General features: G+C 55.6%; 1 long non-coding RNA gene across 1 annotated transcript in view; it reads right to left on the bottom strand.

The window, feature by feature from the left end:
- Positions 1 to 15,956, bottom strand: part of LOC149435333 (uncharacterized) — a 188,793-nt gene that overhangs the window by 68,671 nt on the left and 104,166 nt on the right. The window contains exon 2 of the long non-coding RNA XR_016308511.1: positions 5,304 to 5,518. This is a non-coding gene — a long non-coding RNA (uncharacterized LOC149435333). The remainder of the gene's footprint in view (positions 1 to 5,303; positions 5,519 to 15,956) is intronic.

Raw genomic sequence — 15,956 nt, 5'->3', positions numbered from 1 at the left:
CCCCTGGTACCTTTATCATAGGCTTTTTTGAGTGTGGGCAAGGACACAGGGGCCCCATGATTCCCTATTGCCTGGGGGCCCCATGAGTTGTCAGTCCGCCCCTGGTCTGGGGTGTTGTTGGTCAATGTCAGACTCTATTTGTAGGGGAGGGGAGTGTTGGTCGGTGTTAGGGTCTCTCCGTGGGAGGGAGGGGGGGGGCTGATTTTTGTGTTGCCTAGGGCAGCACAAAACCTAAATACACCACTGGGCGCGGGTAGGGCGCGCGCCCTCTACCTGGAACCAGGGGTGGACTGACCATTTGGAAACTCGGGCACTGCCCAAGGGCCCGGGGTCAGTAGGGGGCCCCATGAGTTGTCAGTCCGCCCCTGGTCTGGGGTGTTGTTGGTCAATGTCAGACTCTATTTGTAGGGGAGGGGAGTGTTGGTCGGTGTTAGGGTCTCTCTGTGGGGGGGAGGGGGGGGGCTGATTTTTGTGTTGCCTAGGGCAGCACAAAGCCTAAATACACCACTGGGCGCGGGTAGGGCGCGCACCCCCTACCCAGAACCATGGGCGGACTGACCATTTGGAAACTCGGGCACTGCCCGAGGGCCTGAGGTCAGTAGAGGGCCCCATGAGATGCCCCTGGTACCTTTTTCATAGGCTTTTTTGAGTTTGGGCAAGGACACAGGGGCCCCATGATCCCCTATTGCCCGGGGGCCCCATGAGTTGACAGTCCGCCTCTGCCCGGAACTGCAAAATTTTGTATATATATGTGTGATTTTGCGCACCTCTGCCACCCTGTCGCAGTATTTCTGGTGGAGGGGAAGCGGATAATTACTAGTATTCACATGAATTGCGTCTCACGTCTGTCTGTTGTTCAGCGATTAAAGCTTTGCCTCCATCACCCTAAATAGTCATCGGAATCTGGTGCGTGCCGTTAATTCCTTCCCCCACCCCACCCCCGACGCATTCGGCATCCGCGGCCTTGCCATCACCGCCATGACAGGCTCAGAATGAACGCCCAATCAGCCGCAATATTTTGTCCCCTCCAGGAACGCACAAACCGCCGGGCATATCGCCGCGCTCGCACTCCTCCGACGCCGTCCTATCTCTCCTTCGGATAACTTCTCCGTCTTAATGGCTTATGGCTAGAAAAACATTTTCCTTGTTAACAGGCGTCCATTATTTTAATAAGATCTCCAGAGGCGTGTTTGCCAATACGTATATTTAATAATGAGGAATGATAGTGTAGACCGAGCGGACGGGTTTTTTGCAATAAATTGCTTTTTGACATTGAATGCACTTTTACACTTATCTGCCTCTTGTTTGATTATTGCTCACGGTACAAGAGAAGAGCTCACATCGACTTCCATGAATATTCATCTCACTCCGGGCTGCGGCAGAGGATTGAAGAGCGATAAAATAGAGTTTTATCGGCTTTTTGTCCTTAAAAAGTCCCCGTGTTCTGCTTTGAAAATCAGCTTGACACGAACGGGCTGCAACTCGGAGGGATGCGGGGGGTCCTCTTACCGAGGAGTCTGTTGTAGAAACAATATGCTCAGAATCCCCGGCAACAAGTCTGATCGATCGGTGGAATGGGAAGGCTGAACTGAAAACACTCCAATGGTGCTGGATATCTGCAGGGAAGAAATCTAAGCTTTGCATAACGTCTACAAGTCAGGTTCAGCAGACTGCTCACGTTGCCTTCTTCTCATCAGGGCCACCATTAGAAATCATGGGGCCAAAGGTGGACTGACAACTCATGGGGCCAGGGGTGGACTGACAACTCATGGGGCCAGGGGTGGACTGACAACTCATGGGGCCAGGGGTGGACTGACAACTCATGGGGCCCCCGGGCAATAGGAAATCATGGGGCTTCGTGTCCTCGCCCACACCCAAAAAAGCCTATGAAAAGCCTATAAAGGGTACCAGGGGCATCTCATGGGGCCCCCTACTGACCCTGGGCCCTCAGGCAGTGCCCAAGTGCTCCAATGGTCAGTCCACCCTTGCATGGGGCCCTTTACAGCCTACATAACAGCCACCCCAGCTGCCTGTGTGCACACAGCCCAGAGGTCCTTGCCCGTGGCCCATACACAGACCTAGATCTACCCTGCAACCATCACAGGTCCCCCCCGGTGCTCACCCCCATGTGTGTCCTTCTGGATGTGTGGTGGGGAAGGGGAGCTTAGCACCATCACTGTGACAGCCACCCCAGCTGCCTGTGTGAACACAGCCCAGAGGTCCTTGCCTGTGGCCCATACACAGACCTAGATCTTCCCTGCAACCATCACAGGTCACCCCGGTGCTCACCCCCATGTGTGTCCTTCTGGATTGTGGTAGAGAAGCAAAGCTTAGCACCATCACTGTGATAGCCACCCCAGCTGCCTGTGTGCACCCAGCCCAGAGGGTCTTTGCCCATGGCCCATACACAGACCTAGATCTTCCCTGCAACCATCACAGGTCACCCTGGTGCTCACCCCCATGTGTGTCCTTCTGGATTGTGGTGGAGAAGCAAAGCTTAGCACCATCACTGTGACTCCTTTCTGCAGTTGTTAACCATCCTCTGAACACTATCAACCATGACCTGCCATCCACCTGATACGATCTCCACCGGCTGTAGACCTACCCTCTACCTCTTCTTGAGCTTGCTTCACCTCTGACACCAATGCAAGTCTCCTGACGGGCCTGAGCTGTGTGCTGACCCAAAGGAGCCTCATGCTGTCCTAATGGGGCCTGGGTCAAGTGCTGACCAAAAGAGGCCTCATGCTGACCCAATGGGGCCTTGGCCTTGTGCTCACCCAATGGAGTCTGGGCCCTGTGCTGACCCAAAGGGGCCCCTTGCTGACCAATGGGGCCTGGGTTTTGTGCTAACCCTATGGGCCTGGGCACCATGCTGACCCAACAGGGCCTGTGCCCTGTGCTCACCCAATGGGTTCTGGGCCCTGTGCTGACCCAATGGGACCTGGGCATTGTGCTGACCCATTGGGGCCTTGGCCTGGGCACCATGCTGACCAAATGGGGCCTGTGCTAACCCAGTGGGGCCTAGGCACCATGCTGACCCAACAGGGTCTGGGCCTGGGCCCTGTGCTCACCCAATGGGGCCTGGGCCTGGACACTGTGCTGACCTAATGAGGTCTGGGCCTGGACCCCATGCTGACCCAGTGAGACCTGGGCCTGTAAATGTTGCCTGTAAACCCCGGCTTCTTAACACATGAGTCTGTCGGTGAAACTGTAGCGGTCTTAGAGAAAAGGCAGAGCTTGAACCACAGAACATCAATCTTCATTTTTGCAGATTTTTGGGCCATTATTCAATTTTGTACACTGCTTTCATTAACCCTAAAGTTTAATATGTGTATATTTTACCTTTCCTGGTTCCTCTGCTCTCACCCGCTATCTGCATGGCCATATGCTAATAAGCACTGCAACACAGTTGACTGTCTTTTTTGCTTCTTCTCTTTCTCCCAGTCTGAGCTCTGCTGTTCAGAGGGTTAAGGAGCCAAACTGCCCTGGGTTCAGTTCAAGCAGGGTGGGGGGAAGGGGAAGGGGATGAGCACTCCCCTAGGGAGCATGTACCATAGCAAAAAAAAGAAAAGAAAAAAGGAACACCCTTAATTTGGGGGCGGAGCCTTGTCGGGGGTGGGGGCTCTTGTCAAAGCACCTTGTCCTCATGTTGATGAGAACAAGGGCCTCTTTCGCACAACCCTGGCCCAGTTATGGGGGTCTGAGGGTGAAGGGGTTATTGTAATCTGGAGCCCCTTTAACAACAATAAGAGGGCGCCCAGATACCGCCCCACCCCCCCCACATGAATGAGTATGTGTCATGAATGAGTATGTGTGTACCAATACTCATCCTCAAAAAATAAATAAATGAATAATCCAGAAGCATAGGCACCCATAATGTTTGACAAGTCCTTCGTTAAATATAGTGTCCCTCATTCTAATCCTCAATCGCAATGCCTGCCATCCGCTGACTCGCTAAAAAAAAGCTCCATCTGGTGCACATGACCGATCCCAACGCTATGCATAGCCGAATGACAGTTCCCCGACTAGTCATTGTAAAGGGAAGGGGCTGGCCCCTCCAAGTCCACATCCTCCTCTGCAGCCCCCCTCCAAGTCCAGGGCCTCCTCTGCAGCCCCCCTCCAAGTCAAGGGCCTCCTCTGCAGCCCCCTCCAAGTCCAGGGCCTCCTCTGCAGCCCCCCTCCAAGTCAACGGCCTCCTCTGCAGCCCCCTCCAAGTCCAGGGCCTCCTCTGCAGCCCCCCTCCAAGTCCAGGGCCTCCTCTGCAGCCCCCCTCCAAGTCCAGGGCCTCTTCTGCACCCCCCTCCAAGTCCAGGGCCTCCTCTGCAGCCCCCTTCCAAGTCCAGGGCCTCCTCTGCAGCCCCCTCCAAGTCCAGGGCCTCCTCTGCAGCCCCCTCCAAGTCCAGGGCCTCCTCTGCAGCCCCCCTCCAAGTCCAGGGCCTCCTCTGCAGCCCCCCTCCAAGTCCAGGGCCTCTTCTGCACCCCCCTCCAAGTCCAGGGCTTCCTCTGCCGCCCCCCTCCCCAAGTTCAGGTCCTCCTCTGCACCCCCCCTTCAAGTCCAGGGCCTCCTCTGCCGCCCCCCTCCCCAAGTTCAGGTCCTCCTCTGCACCCCCCCCTCCAAGTCCAGGGCCTCCTCTGCACCCCCCTTTCAAGTCCAGGTCCTCCTCTGCATCCCCCCCCCCACAAGTCCAGGGCTTCCTCTGCACCCCCTCTCTGCAAGTCCAAGGCCTCCTCTGCAGCTCCCCCCCCACACAAGTTCAGGTCCTCCTCTGCTACCTCCCCCTCCAAGTCCAGGTCCTCCTCTGCACCCCTCCTCTAAGTCCAGGTCCTCCTCTGCACCCCCCCCCCCCCAAGTCCAGGGCCTCTTCTGCAGCCCCCAAGTCCAGGTCCTCCTCTGAAGCCCCCCTTCCTAATCCAGGTCCTTGGCCAACCTGAAGCATCGCTGAAGAATGCTTTTTTATGAGGTTGGCGGGCGGAGTCATTCAGAGCTAGTGCGCTGTGCAGCTGGCGCCAATTGTCCATTAGTCTTGATCGGCACAGTAGTTCCCAGTATGGAGCACCCTGGTGGCGCCCCTCTTGATGCAGCGCCCTGGGCAAGTGCCCCCCATCCCCCCACACCCTAGTTTCAGCCCTGAGAACAGGTAGTCTGTCATTTCTCCAGCCTTCCCACAGTGGACCAATCTTGGGTTGGACTTTTTGCACCCATGAGACAAGCCATTGCTTACACCTCCCTGTTGCCCCACATAGACATGTACACTCAGCTGGTCCAAACACGCATGCGCGCAGGCTTTCAATGAGACACGTACCTGCAGGTCCGAGCGCCATCCGATGTCAGGGGTAAGCGTCAGTTGTAAAGGTTTCGCTCGTACACGGCGGCGGCGGCGGCGTTCCTTCTCACACGACCTCAAATCCTCATTGCAGACGCCATACATCGGCTTCCGATAGAGAACATGGAAGGAAGTGACCTTTTCCGTTGATGTGGATCAATACAGCCGCAAACAACGCAATTCTGTAATTTTATCTGAAAAATAAAGAAAAGAAAACCCTTCAGACTATTTTTCTTGTAAAACAATAACCCCCCCCCTCTCCTCCCCCCCTGGCGGGGGAAACATTCAGAAAGCATAAACAATCTTCCATCGATTCCTGAAAGATGCAAAAAAAAAAAAAGACAAAGTTTTGCAGCAAAGAGATCCCTCCAGCTATATGAGGAAAGAATGGCGCGAGTTCAGAGCGCCGACATCGGGGTGACAAATGAAGACGTAACGAGGAGATGAAGGAACGCCAACACTTCAGATTGTTACAATTTTACTTCACAAATTTTTGCTGTTACAACATATTCCGGCTAATTAGCTTTTTCTGTTTCTCCATGAGACGGCGATAACAACGACTAGGCTGCTCCCCGGGGCAAATTCATTCAGAGACCGCGTTCACTCCAATGAGCATCCCAGTTGTAACAGAGTCAACAAAAAAATTCCTCATCGCGGGACATGTTTTGCGCACTTTCTGTTTTACTGTATGTCTGAAAAAAAATCACGTTCGGGAAACGCTTTATTGAGGGGAATTCAATTATTTCATTGTAAAAGAGATTAGATGATACAATTATATATATGATCGTATTGTCGCTTGATTTACTGCCCACCCAACTGACCCATTGTGATCCTGTATTATATTGCCAAAAGTATTGGCCCCGCCCTCCCAATCATGTGATTCAGGTGTTCCAATCCCCTCCATATCATGTGATTCAGGTGTTCCAATCCCCTCCATATCATGTGATTCAGGTGTTCCAATCCCCTCCATATCATGTGATTCAGGTGTTCCAATCCCCTCCATATCATGTGATTCAGGTGTTCCAATCCCCTCCCAATCATGTGATTCAGGTGTTCCAATCCCCTCCATGACCACAGGTGTATACAATCAAGCCCCTAGGCATGCAGACGGCTTCTACAAACATTGGTGAAAGAATGGGTCGCTCTCAGGAGCTCAGTGACTCCAAGCGTGGTCCCGTGATAGGTGGCCACCTGGGCAATAAGTCCATCCGTGACATTTCCTGGCTACTAAATATTCCACGCTCAACTGTTAGTGGGATTATAACAAAGTGGAAGCCACTGGGAACAACAGCCACTCAGCCACCAAGTGGTAGGCCACGTCACATGACAGGGCGGGGTCTGCGCATGCTGAAGCGCACAGTGCGCAGAAGTCACCAACTGTCTGCAGAGTCAATAGCTAAAGACCTCCAAACTTGGTGTGGCCTTCAGATGAGCCCAACAACAGTGCGTAGAGAGCTTCATGGAATGGGTTTCCATGGCTGAGCAGCTGCATCCAAGCCTTCCATCACCAAGTGCAATGCAAAGCGTCGGATGCCGTGGTGTAAAGCACGCCGCCACCAGACTCTAGAGCAGTGGAGGCGTGTTCTCTAGAGTGACCAATCACACTTCTCTGTCTGGCAATCCGATGGACATGTCTGGGTTTGGCGGTGGCCAGGAGAACGGTACTTGCCTGACTGCATTGTGCCAAGTGTAAAGTTTGGTGGAGGGGGGATTATGGTGTGGGGTTATTTTTCAGGGGTTGGGCTTGGCCCCCTAGTTCCAGTGAAAGGAGCTCTTAAGGCCACATTTGGGACAATTTCATGCCCCCAACTTTGTGGGAAGAGTTTGGGGATGGCCCCTTCCTGTTCCAACATGACTGCCCCCCAGTGCACAAAACAAGGTCCATAAAGACATGGAGGAGCCAGTTTGGGGTGGAGGAACTTGATTGGCCTGCACAGAGTCCTGACCTCAACCCCATAGAACACCTTTGGGATGAATTAGAGCGGAGACTGCGAGCCAGGCCTCCTCCCCCGACATCAGTGCCCCTCCCCCGACATCAGTGCCTGACCTGACAAATGTGCTTCTGGAAGAATGGTCCAACCTTCCCATAGACACCCTCCTAAACCTTGTGGACGGCCTTCCCAGAAGAGTTGAAGCTGTTATAGCTGCAAAGGGCGGGGCCAACTCAATATTGAACCCTACGGGCTAAGACTGGGAGGCCATTAAAGGTCATGTGTGTGGAAAGGGCGGGGCCAACTCAATATTGAACCCTACGGACTAAGACTGGGGGACCATTAAAGGGAATGTGTGTGGAAAGGGCGGGGCCAACTCAATATTGAACCCTACGGGCTAAGACTGGGGGGCCATTAAAGGTCATGTGTGTGGAAAGGGCGGGGCCAACTCAGTATTGAACCCTATGGACTAAGACTGGGGGGCCATTAAAGGTCATGTGTGTGGAAAGGGCGGGGCCAACTCAATATTGAACCCTATGGACTAAGACTGGGAGGCCATTACAGGTCATGTGTGTGGAAAGGCAATATGGTGTAGATAGTAGTGGTTGGTTGCATTTACTTCGACTTTTTCTATAAATCAAGCTTCTTCTTCAATTCTAATGGGTGTCAGGAAGATACCCCAACATTTATATCCACACAGGTAGCACCAACACCTTCATCCAATCGCCATGGACTTAATGTTGATTGTGCAAGAACAAGATGGGAGGCTTTAAAATTGTGGAAAGAGGACCTGTCACTCCTATTGCTGTCATAGGGGATGTTTACATTCCTTGGGACAGCAATAAAAAATATAATATAAAAAATAAAAATGACTTTTTTTTTTAAAAGCAACCGCATTAAAATAAATACATGAATGAATAAATCATGAATCATTGGCTGGGACCTACTGACAGACAATCACAGCGGGTGCCAGCGGGGGCGTGCATGCGCATCCGAACCCGGAAGTAGGCAGCTCCGTACCGGTACGTCTCTTTGCCTGTGCATCGATCGGCCATACATGGAGTGGGTGGGCAGTCCCCAAAGTACCAAAAAAATCCCATTTCTTGGGTAGATCCACCGCAGGCCAAAAAATGATAGAAAGATCTCAGGCCGTATAGCCAACCAATCGCGGTTCCCAGCAGCATCAAAAAACACGTTTTTATCGTTGACCGGGGGTATCTGTAAACCTTGGTGACCATGACCGGGTTGCTGTGGAAACCTGTGTGTTTTTTTGATACTCACGGCGCCCGCAGTGTACCTCCCCTTAGGCCCAAATTTATTGGATCAAGGGTGAGAATCCTCGCAATGTGTTGTGTACGGATAACGGCGCTATTTGGATGGTTTTGTTGCCATGACAATGCGAAGAATGCTATCGGGTTGACGTTCCCATTGTCTCGTTAATCGCACATCCATCCAAGAGGAAGGGTTCCATTCAGCGCTTTGCAGGTGACAAACGCAGCGATTTAAACGTTGGCGTCAACAAGGCGGCAGTGTTGTGACAACGGCGGTGACACCCATATACATGCGGCTGTAAACACACCCTATATCGTACTCTTCGCCGTCACTATTCGCATTATTCGATTTGGGTCCCTCAAGGGGCCATCCATTCCTAAACACGCCCTTAAAGTGGGACTTTGCCCGTGTCGACTTTATAAAGAATGATGTTCTTTCGCTCGGGAACATACATTCCACCTTGATAACGATGCTGCCATGTGCGCTGTAAATTGCCCCCAGCGTTGCGCCTGTTTCTTCGTCTTGCTGGAGGCCGCCATTTTGTTGAAGCCCAGAGCAATCGCTTCCTTACCGAGACCTCTCCACCTCTCCTTGGTCTCAAAAACGATTTGTCACTTTGTGCAATTAAATGTGCGCATTTCCAGCCTTCGTTGAAGGTCTTGGCTCAGCTAGAGGGGAAGGCTGGCAGAAGCTTTAGGCCCCTTTCACAGGAGAAGACCAATTGTCCTTCAAGTGGACCGGATCGGACGCTCCATTGCTCTCTATGGAACGGAGGGAGTTAACGCACATGTGTCCGTTTATACCCGCCTGCATCCGATCCGATCCTGTCTGCTAAAAACATATGGATGGGGATCCGTTCCTCATACTTCTGGCTGATCGGATCAGATGACAGTGACATGGAAACAGACCAATCGTTCTTCAAGCAGACCGGATCGGACACTCCATTGCTCTCTATCGAGCAGGAAGGGTAAACACAGATGTTTCCGTTTACACCCGCCTGCATCTGATCCGATCCTGTCCGCTAAAAACAGATGGATGGGGATCCGTTCCCCATGCATCTGGCGGAGGGAGTAAACGCACATGCGGACCGAATCAGACGCTCCATTGCTCTCTATGGAACGGAGGGAGTAAACGCACATGTGTCCGTTTACACCCGCCTGCATCCGATCCGATCCTGTCCGCTAAAAACAGATGAATGGGGATCTATTCCCCATCCGTCTGGCTGATTGGATCGGATGACAGTGACATGGAAATGGACCAATCGTTGCTCAAGCGGACCGGATTGGACGCTCCATTGCTCTCTATGGAGTGGGGGGGGGGAACACACATGTGGTCGTTTACACCCCCCTGCATCCAATCCAATCCGATCCTGTCCGCTAAAAACAGATGGATGAAGATTCGTTCCGCACTTTTTTTTTAGAGTGTCCCACCCCCATCATATTGGTGAGTGGTGAAGTCCCGCCCGTGGGACCAGGTCACGGCGTAGTCAGGTGCTACTGAGTTTTTAATTGGCTGGGATTGGCAGCTTTCCACAAAGCCGGGGGGAGGGTGTGGATGGGCCATCAAAAGGGCCAAACGGTCATCTATTCAAAATCCTTTTTTTTCTTTTTTGGGCAGCACAGTGACAACAGGAAGACAAAATGCAACCAACGTATTTCGGGGGCCAAATCCCCCCTTCATCAGGGCTTAACACTGCCATGCAGCACAGACATCTCTAGGGCTCCCATAGGACAAGCGACAGTCCCTGTGTGATTGCAGTGACACCAACATCCAATGATTACTATAGTGGGGTCACCCACCGCTTCTACTGAGTTCCACGCACACTGGGAGCTTCTCACAATGTGCATTAGAAGCTGCAGCCAATCAGATAGAGCTCCGCCCCATTTTCTGGCCCACCCCTTCCATTCATTGGATTGCAGCTCTTTCAATTATGGAGGCTCAGGATTGCATGTGGGCGTTAAAAGGATGGCAAATCTAACCTGCCTAGACACGCCCACTCCTCCAGACTGGAACCCACCCATCAAGCTATTTTATATTTGCATAACTCCTCCCACTGCTTTCATCTGGACGGAGGGCTCTTGAGAGGAGTACTGAGGCCGGGGGGCTGCGATGTTTTCAGGAAGTTATATACAGCCCAATGCTGGCCCCTCCCACCCGCCATGATCTGCCCACAGTGCATAGAGAAGCACCAAGACCCAGTGATGACATCAGGTATAAAATAAACAGTGCAATAAAAATGGAAACGTCTTAGTATGTTAATGAGGGGGAGGGATTCAAAGTGGTAGTGTGTCAATCACAGCCATGAAGCCAATGAGGAGAGAGTGGGGGGTGGGGCTGATTTGCGGTTCTTGAAGGTAAAAACCCTTCTGTGTGCTGCCCCCCCCCCAATACTCACCTGAGCCCCCTCTGGATCCAGTGATGTGCATGGGAACCTCAGCTGTCCCGGGACTGCCTCTCCTCATTGGCAGAGTGTCAATCACAGCCTGGGACTTCACCTCATTGCAGCCAGTGAGCCAATAAGGAGAGAGTGGGGGCAGGGCCACGTCACGGCTCTATGTGCCTTATGGATGCAAAGAGCCCGACACACCAGTGCCCCCATAGCTAGCGGCTTGATTTTAATCCGAGGATCTTGAAGGTAAAAAAACCTTCCGTGTACTGCCCCCCCCCCCATACTCACCTTAGCCCCCTCGGGATCCAGCAATGTGCATGGGAACCTCGGCTGTCCCCAACCCCCAGCCCCTGCCACCCTCCACCAACCCTACAACCCCCCCAGCCACTGCCACCCTCCACCAACCCTACAACCCCCCCAGCCCCTGCCATTCTCTGCCAACCCCACAACCCCCCCCCAGCCCCTGCCACTCTCCGCCAACCCCACAACCCCCCCCTAGTCCCTGCCATTCTCTGCCAACCCCCCACCTCCCCCAGCCCCTGCCACTCTGCGCCAACCCCACAACCCCCCCCCCCTAGTCCCTGCCATTCTCTGCCAACCCCCCCTCCCCCAGCCCCTGCCACTCTGCGCCAACCCCACAAACCCCCCCCAGCCCCTGCCACCCTCCATGAACCCTACAACGCTCCCAGCCCCTGCCACTCTCCGCCAACCTCACAAACCCTCCCCAGCCCCTGCCACCCTCCACCATCTCTACAACCCCCCCCCAGCCCCTGCCACCCTCTCTACAACCCCCCCCCCAGCCCCTGCCATTCTATGCCAACCCCCCCCCCCTTTCCCAGCCCCTGCCACCCTCCACCAAGCCTACAACCTTAGCCCCCTCTGGATCCAGCAATGTGCATGGGAACCTCGGCTGTCCTAGGACTCCTTTTCCTCATTGCAGCCAATGAACCAATGAGGAGAGAGTGGGGGCAGGGCCATGTCATGGCTCTATGTGCCTTATGGATGCAAAGAGCCTGGCCCGAGAGAGAGCACACACCAGTGCCCCCATAGCTAGCGGCTTGCTATTAAGGGCACTGGTCAAGGGGGAGGAGCCAGGAACACCAGCGGGGGACCCGAGAAGAGGAGGATTGAGGATCGGGCAGAGAAGTATGACATGTTGGTTATTTTTTTTTAAAGCCGAACCTTTAATACCACTTTTATTTATTTCCTTCCTTTTTTATCACAAAAAAAAAAATATCGGCCCTTATCGGCTCCTCAGACCTCCATTTCCCATGCGTGGCTTTTCTACGAGTCGTAATTCCCGTTTGCTATTGATGGAATCTCCCGGCACTAATATATCTGACTCTTGAAGCCACCGAACTCCTCCTGCTGTAAGTGGAAATGACAACGGGAGCATTCGTGATATTGATTAGCAGAGAAAGTTGTGTAAAGATTTTTTTGCGGCCCTTCGGGGCTTCGGCTGGAGCCGCATTAAATGTCATATTTGGCTTTTTCCTGCTCCTCGCCTCTCCGCTTTAGTCTGATGTATAATTCACGAGATGGCGGGAAAACTTTTCTGCCGCACTTTTTACTTTTTTTTTTTCTTCTAAAGCAAATGAAGTTTCTGCAGTATTTAATGAAAGAGAAGAACATCCTGAATAGATGATGGAACAGAAGGTCAGCTCCTCGCTAATGTGCTACACACTTCCATTCATCTCGCAGGGACTCCGGAACACTTGAACTTTGAAAGTTTCCCAAACGGTAATAACAAAACTTCCATGGAAATGGGCGGTAAATTAGTCTTTATGGGGTGGGTTATGACTGACCCGGGGTGTACTTAGCTCTTGTGCTGCCCTAGGCAACACTAAAATTGGGCGCCCCCACCACCATCCCCCTGACACCTCCCGCCACTACAATTGAGAGCCCCCCACCACTGCCAGCAGCAAGATCCCCTCCCCCCAGCCCTTGCCACTCTCCGCCAACCCCACAACCCCCCCACCCAGCCCCTGCCATTCTCCACTAACCCCACAAACGCCCCCATCCCTGCCATTCTCCGCCAACCCCACAAACCAACCTAACCCTGCCACTCTCTGCCAACCCCACAAACCCCCCCATCCCTGCCACTCTCCACCAACCCCACAACCCCCCCCCAGCCCCTGCCATTCTCCGCCAACCCCACAACCCCCCTAGACCCTGCCACTCTCCACCAACCCCACAACCCCAACAGCCCCTGCCACTCTCCACCAACCCCACAACCCCAACAGCCCCTGCCATTCTCCGCCAACCCCACAAACCCCCCCATCACTGCCACTCTCTGCCAACCCCACAAACCAACCTAACCCTGCCACTCTCTGCCAACCCCACAAACCCCCCCATCCCTGCCACTCTCCACCAACCCCACAACCCCCCCCCCCCAGCCCCTGCCATTCTCCGCCAACCCCACAACCCCCCTAGACCCTGCCACTCTCCACCAACCCCACAACCCCAACAGCCCCTGCCACTCTCCACCAACCCCACAACCCCCCCCCCCCCAGCCCCTGCCACTCTCCGCTAACCCCACAACCCCCCCCAGCCCCTGCCACTCTGCCAACCCCACAACCCCCCCCCCATCCCTGCCATTCTCTGCCAACCCCACAAACCCCCCCCCATCCCTGCCATTCTACGCCAACCCCCCCCCCCCCAGCCCCTGCCACTCTCTGCCAACCCCACAACCCCCCCCCATCCCTGCCATTCTCTGCCAACCCCATAACTCCCCCCCAGCCCCTGCCACTCTCTTCCAACCCCACAAACCCCCCCCATCCCTGCCACTCTCTGCCAACCCCCACAAACCCCCCCATCCCTGCCACTCTCTGCCAAACCCCACAAACCCCCCCCCATCCCTGCCACTCTCCGCCAACCCCACAACCCCCCCCAGCCCCTGCCACTCTCCGCCAACCCCACAAACCCCCCCCCAGCCCCTGCCACTCTCCACCAACCCCACAACCCCCCCCCCCCTGCCACTCTCCGCTAACCCTACAACCCATTCCCCCAGCCCCTGCCACTCTCCACCAACCCCACAACCCCCCCCAGCCCCTGCCACTCTCCACCGACCCCACAACCCCCCCCAGCCCCTGCCACTCTCCGCCAACCCCACAAACCCCCCCCAGCCCCTGCCACTCTCCACCAACCCCACAACCCCCCCAGCCCCTGCCACTCTCCACCAACCCCACAACCCCCCCCCCGCCACTCTCCGCTAACCCTACAACCCATTCCCCCAGCCCATGCCACTCTCCGCCAACCCCACAACCCCCCAAGCCCCTGCCACTCTCCGCCAACCCCACAAACCCCCCCCCAGCCCCTGCCACTCTCCACCAACCCCACAACCCCCCCAGCCCCTGCCACTCTCCACCAACCCCACAACCCCCCCCCCCCCCTGCCACTCTCCGCTAACCCTACAACCCATTCCCCCAGCCCATGCCACTCTCCGCCAACCCCACAACCCCCCAAGCCCCTGCCACTCTCCGCCAACGCCACAACCCCCCCAGCCCCTGCTATTCTCCGCAAACCCCACAAACCCCCCATCCCTGCCACTCTCCACCAACCCCACAACCCCCCCTAGCCCCTGCCACCCTCCACCAACCCTACAACCCCCTCGGGACCCCGCCACCACTCTCTGCCAAACACGTCCCACCCGCAGAGAGTTAGTCAAGCACTAACCTTAATATCTCTGGAAAGCAGCCAGCCAACCCCAGAGCCAAGCCCAGTGTCTTCCTTCCTTGTGCAGGAAGCTTACACCCTCCAGCAGCCTCCTTGAATTCCATGGCGGAGCTTCACCAGGTCTCCATCCCTGCCATGTGCAGATCTCCCTCCAGGGGGCTGGCACCCCCCCCCTGAAAATTGCCACCCTAGGCAAATGCCTTGCTTGCCTTGTGGTAAATACGCCAATGCCCTGGGTTCACACCTAAGCGTTTTCCACAGCGTTTTGCAGTGCAGTCCGTTTAACATTCCGCCAACCCCACAAACCAACCTAACCCTGCCACTCTCTGCCAACCCCACAAACCCCCCCATCCCTGCCACTCTCCACCAACCCCACAACCCCCCCCCAGCCCCTGCCATTCTCCGCCAACCCCACAACCCCCCTAGACCCTGCCACTCTCCACCAACCCCACAACCCCAACAGCCCCTGCCACTCTCCACCAACCCCACAACCCCAACAGCCCCTGCCATTCTCCGCCAACCCCACAAACCCCCCCATCACTGCCACTCTCTGCCAACCCCACAAACCAACCTAACCCTGCCACTCTCTGCCAACCCCACAAACCCCCCCATCCCTGCCACTCTCCACCAACCCCACAACCCCCCCCCCCCCAGCCCCTGCCATTCTCCGCCAACCCCACAACCCCCCTAGACCCTGCCACTCTCCACCAACCCCACAACCCCAACAGCCCCTGCCACTCTCCACCAACCCCACAACCCCCCCCCCCCAGCCCCTGCCACTCTCCGCTAACCCCACAACCCCCCCCAGCCCCTGCCACTCTGCCAACCCCACAACCCCCCCCCCATCCCTGCCATTCTCTGCCAACCCCACAAACCCCCCCCCATCCCTGCCATTCTACGCCAACCCCCCCCCCCCCCAGCCCCTGCCACTCTCTGCCAACCCCACAACCCCCCCCCCATCCCTGCCATTCTCTGCCAACCCCATAACTCCCCCCCAGCCCCTGCCACTCTCTTCCAACCCCACAAACCCCCCCCATCCCTGCCACTCTCTGCCAACCCCCACAAACCCCCCCATCCCTGCCACTCTCTGCCAAACCCCACAAACCCCCCCCATCCCTGCCACTCTCCGCCAACCCCACAACCCCCCCCAGCCCCTGCCACTCTCCGCCAACCCCACAAACCCCCCCCCAGCCCCTGCCACTCTCCACCAACCCCACAACCCCCCCCCCTGCCACTCTCCGCTAACCCTACAACCCATTCCCCCAGCCCCTGCCACTCTCCACCAACCCCACAACCCCCCCCAGCCCCTGCCACTCTCCACCGACCCCACAACCCCCCCCAGCCCCTGCCACTCTCCGCCAACCC

Source organism: Staurois parvus, unplaced genomic scaffold, assembly GCF_062004578.1.
Source record: "Staurois parvus isolate SC_StPar_1 unplaced genomic scaffold, SC_StPar_1.0 ptg001536l, whole genome shotgun sequence".
NCBI classification, from domain to species: domain Eukaryota; kingdom Metazoa; phylum Chordata; class Amphibia; order Anura; family Ranidae; genus Staurois; species Staurois parvus.
The sequence above is the reverse complement of the archived record's forward strand: the minus strand, read 5'-3'. Positions and strand labels throughout refer to the sequence as shown.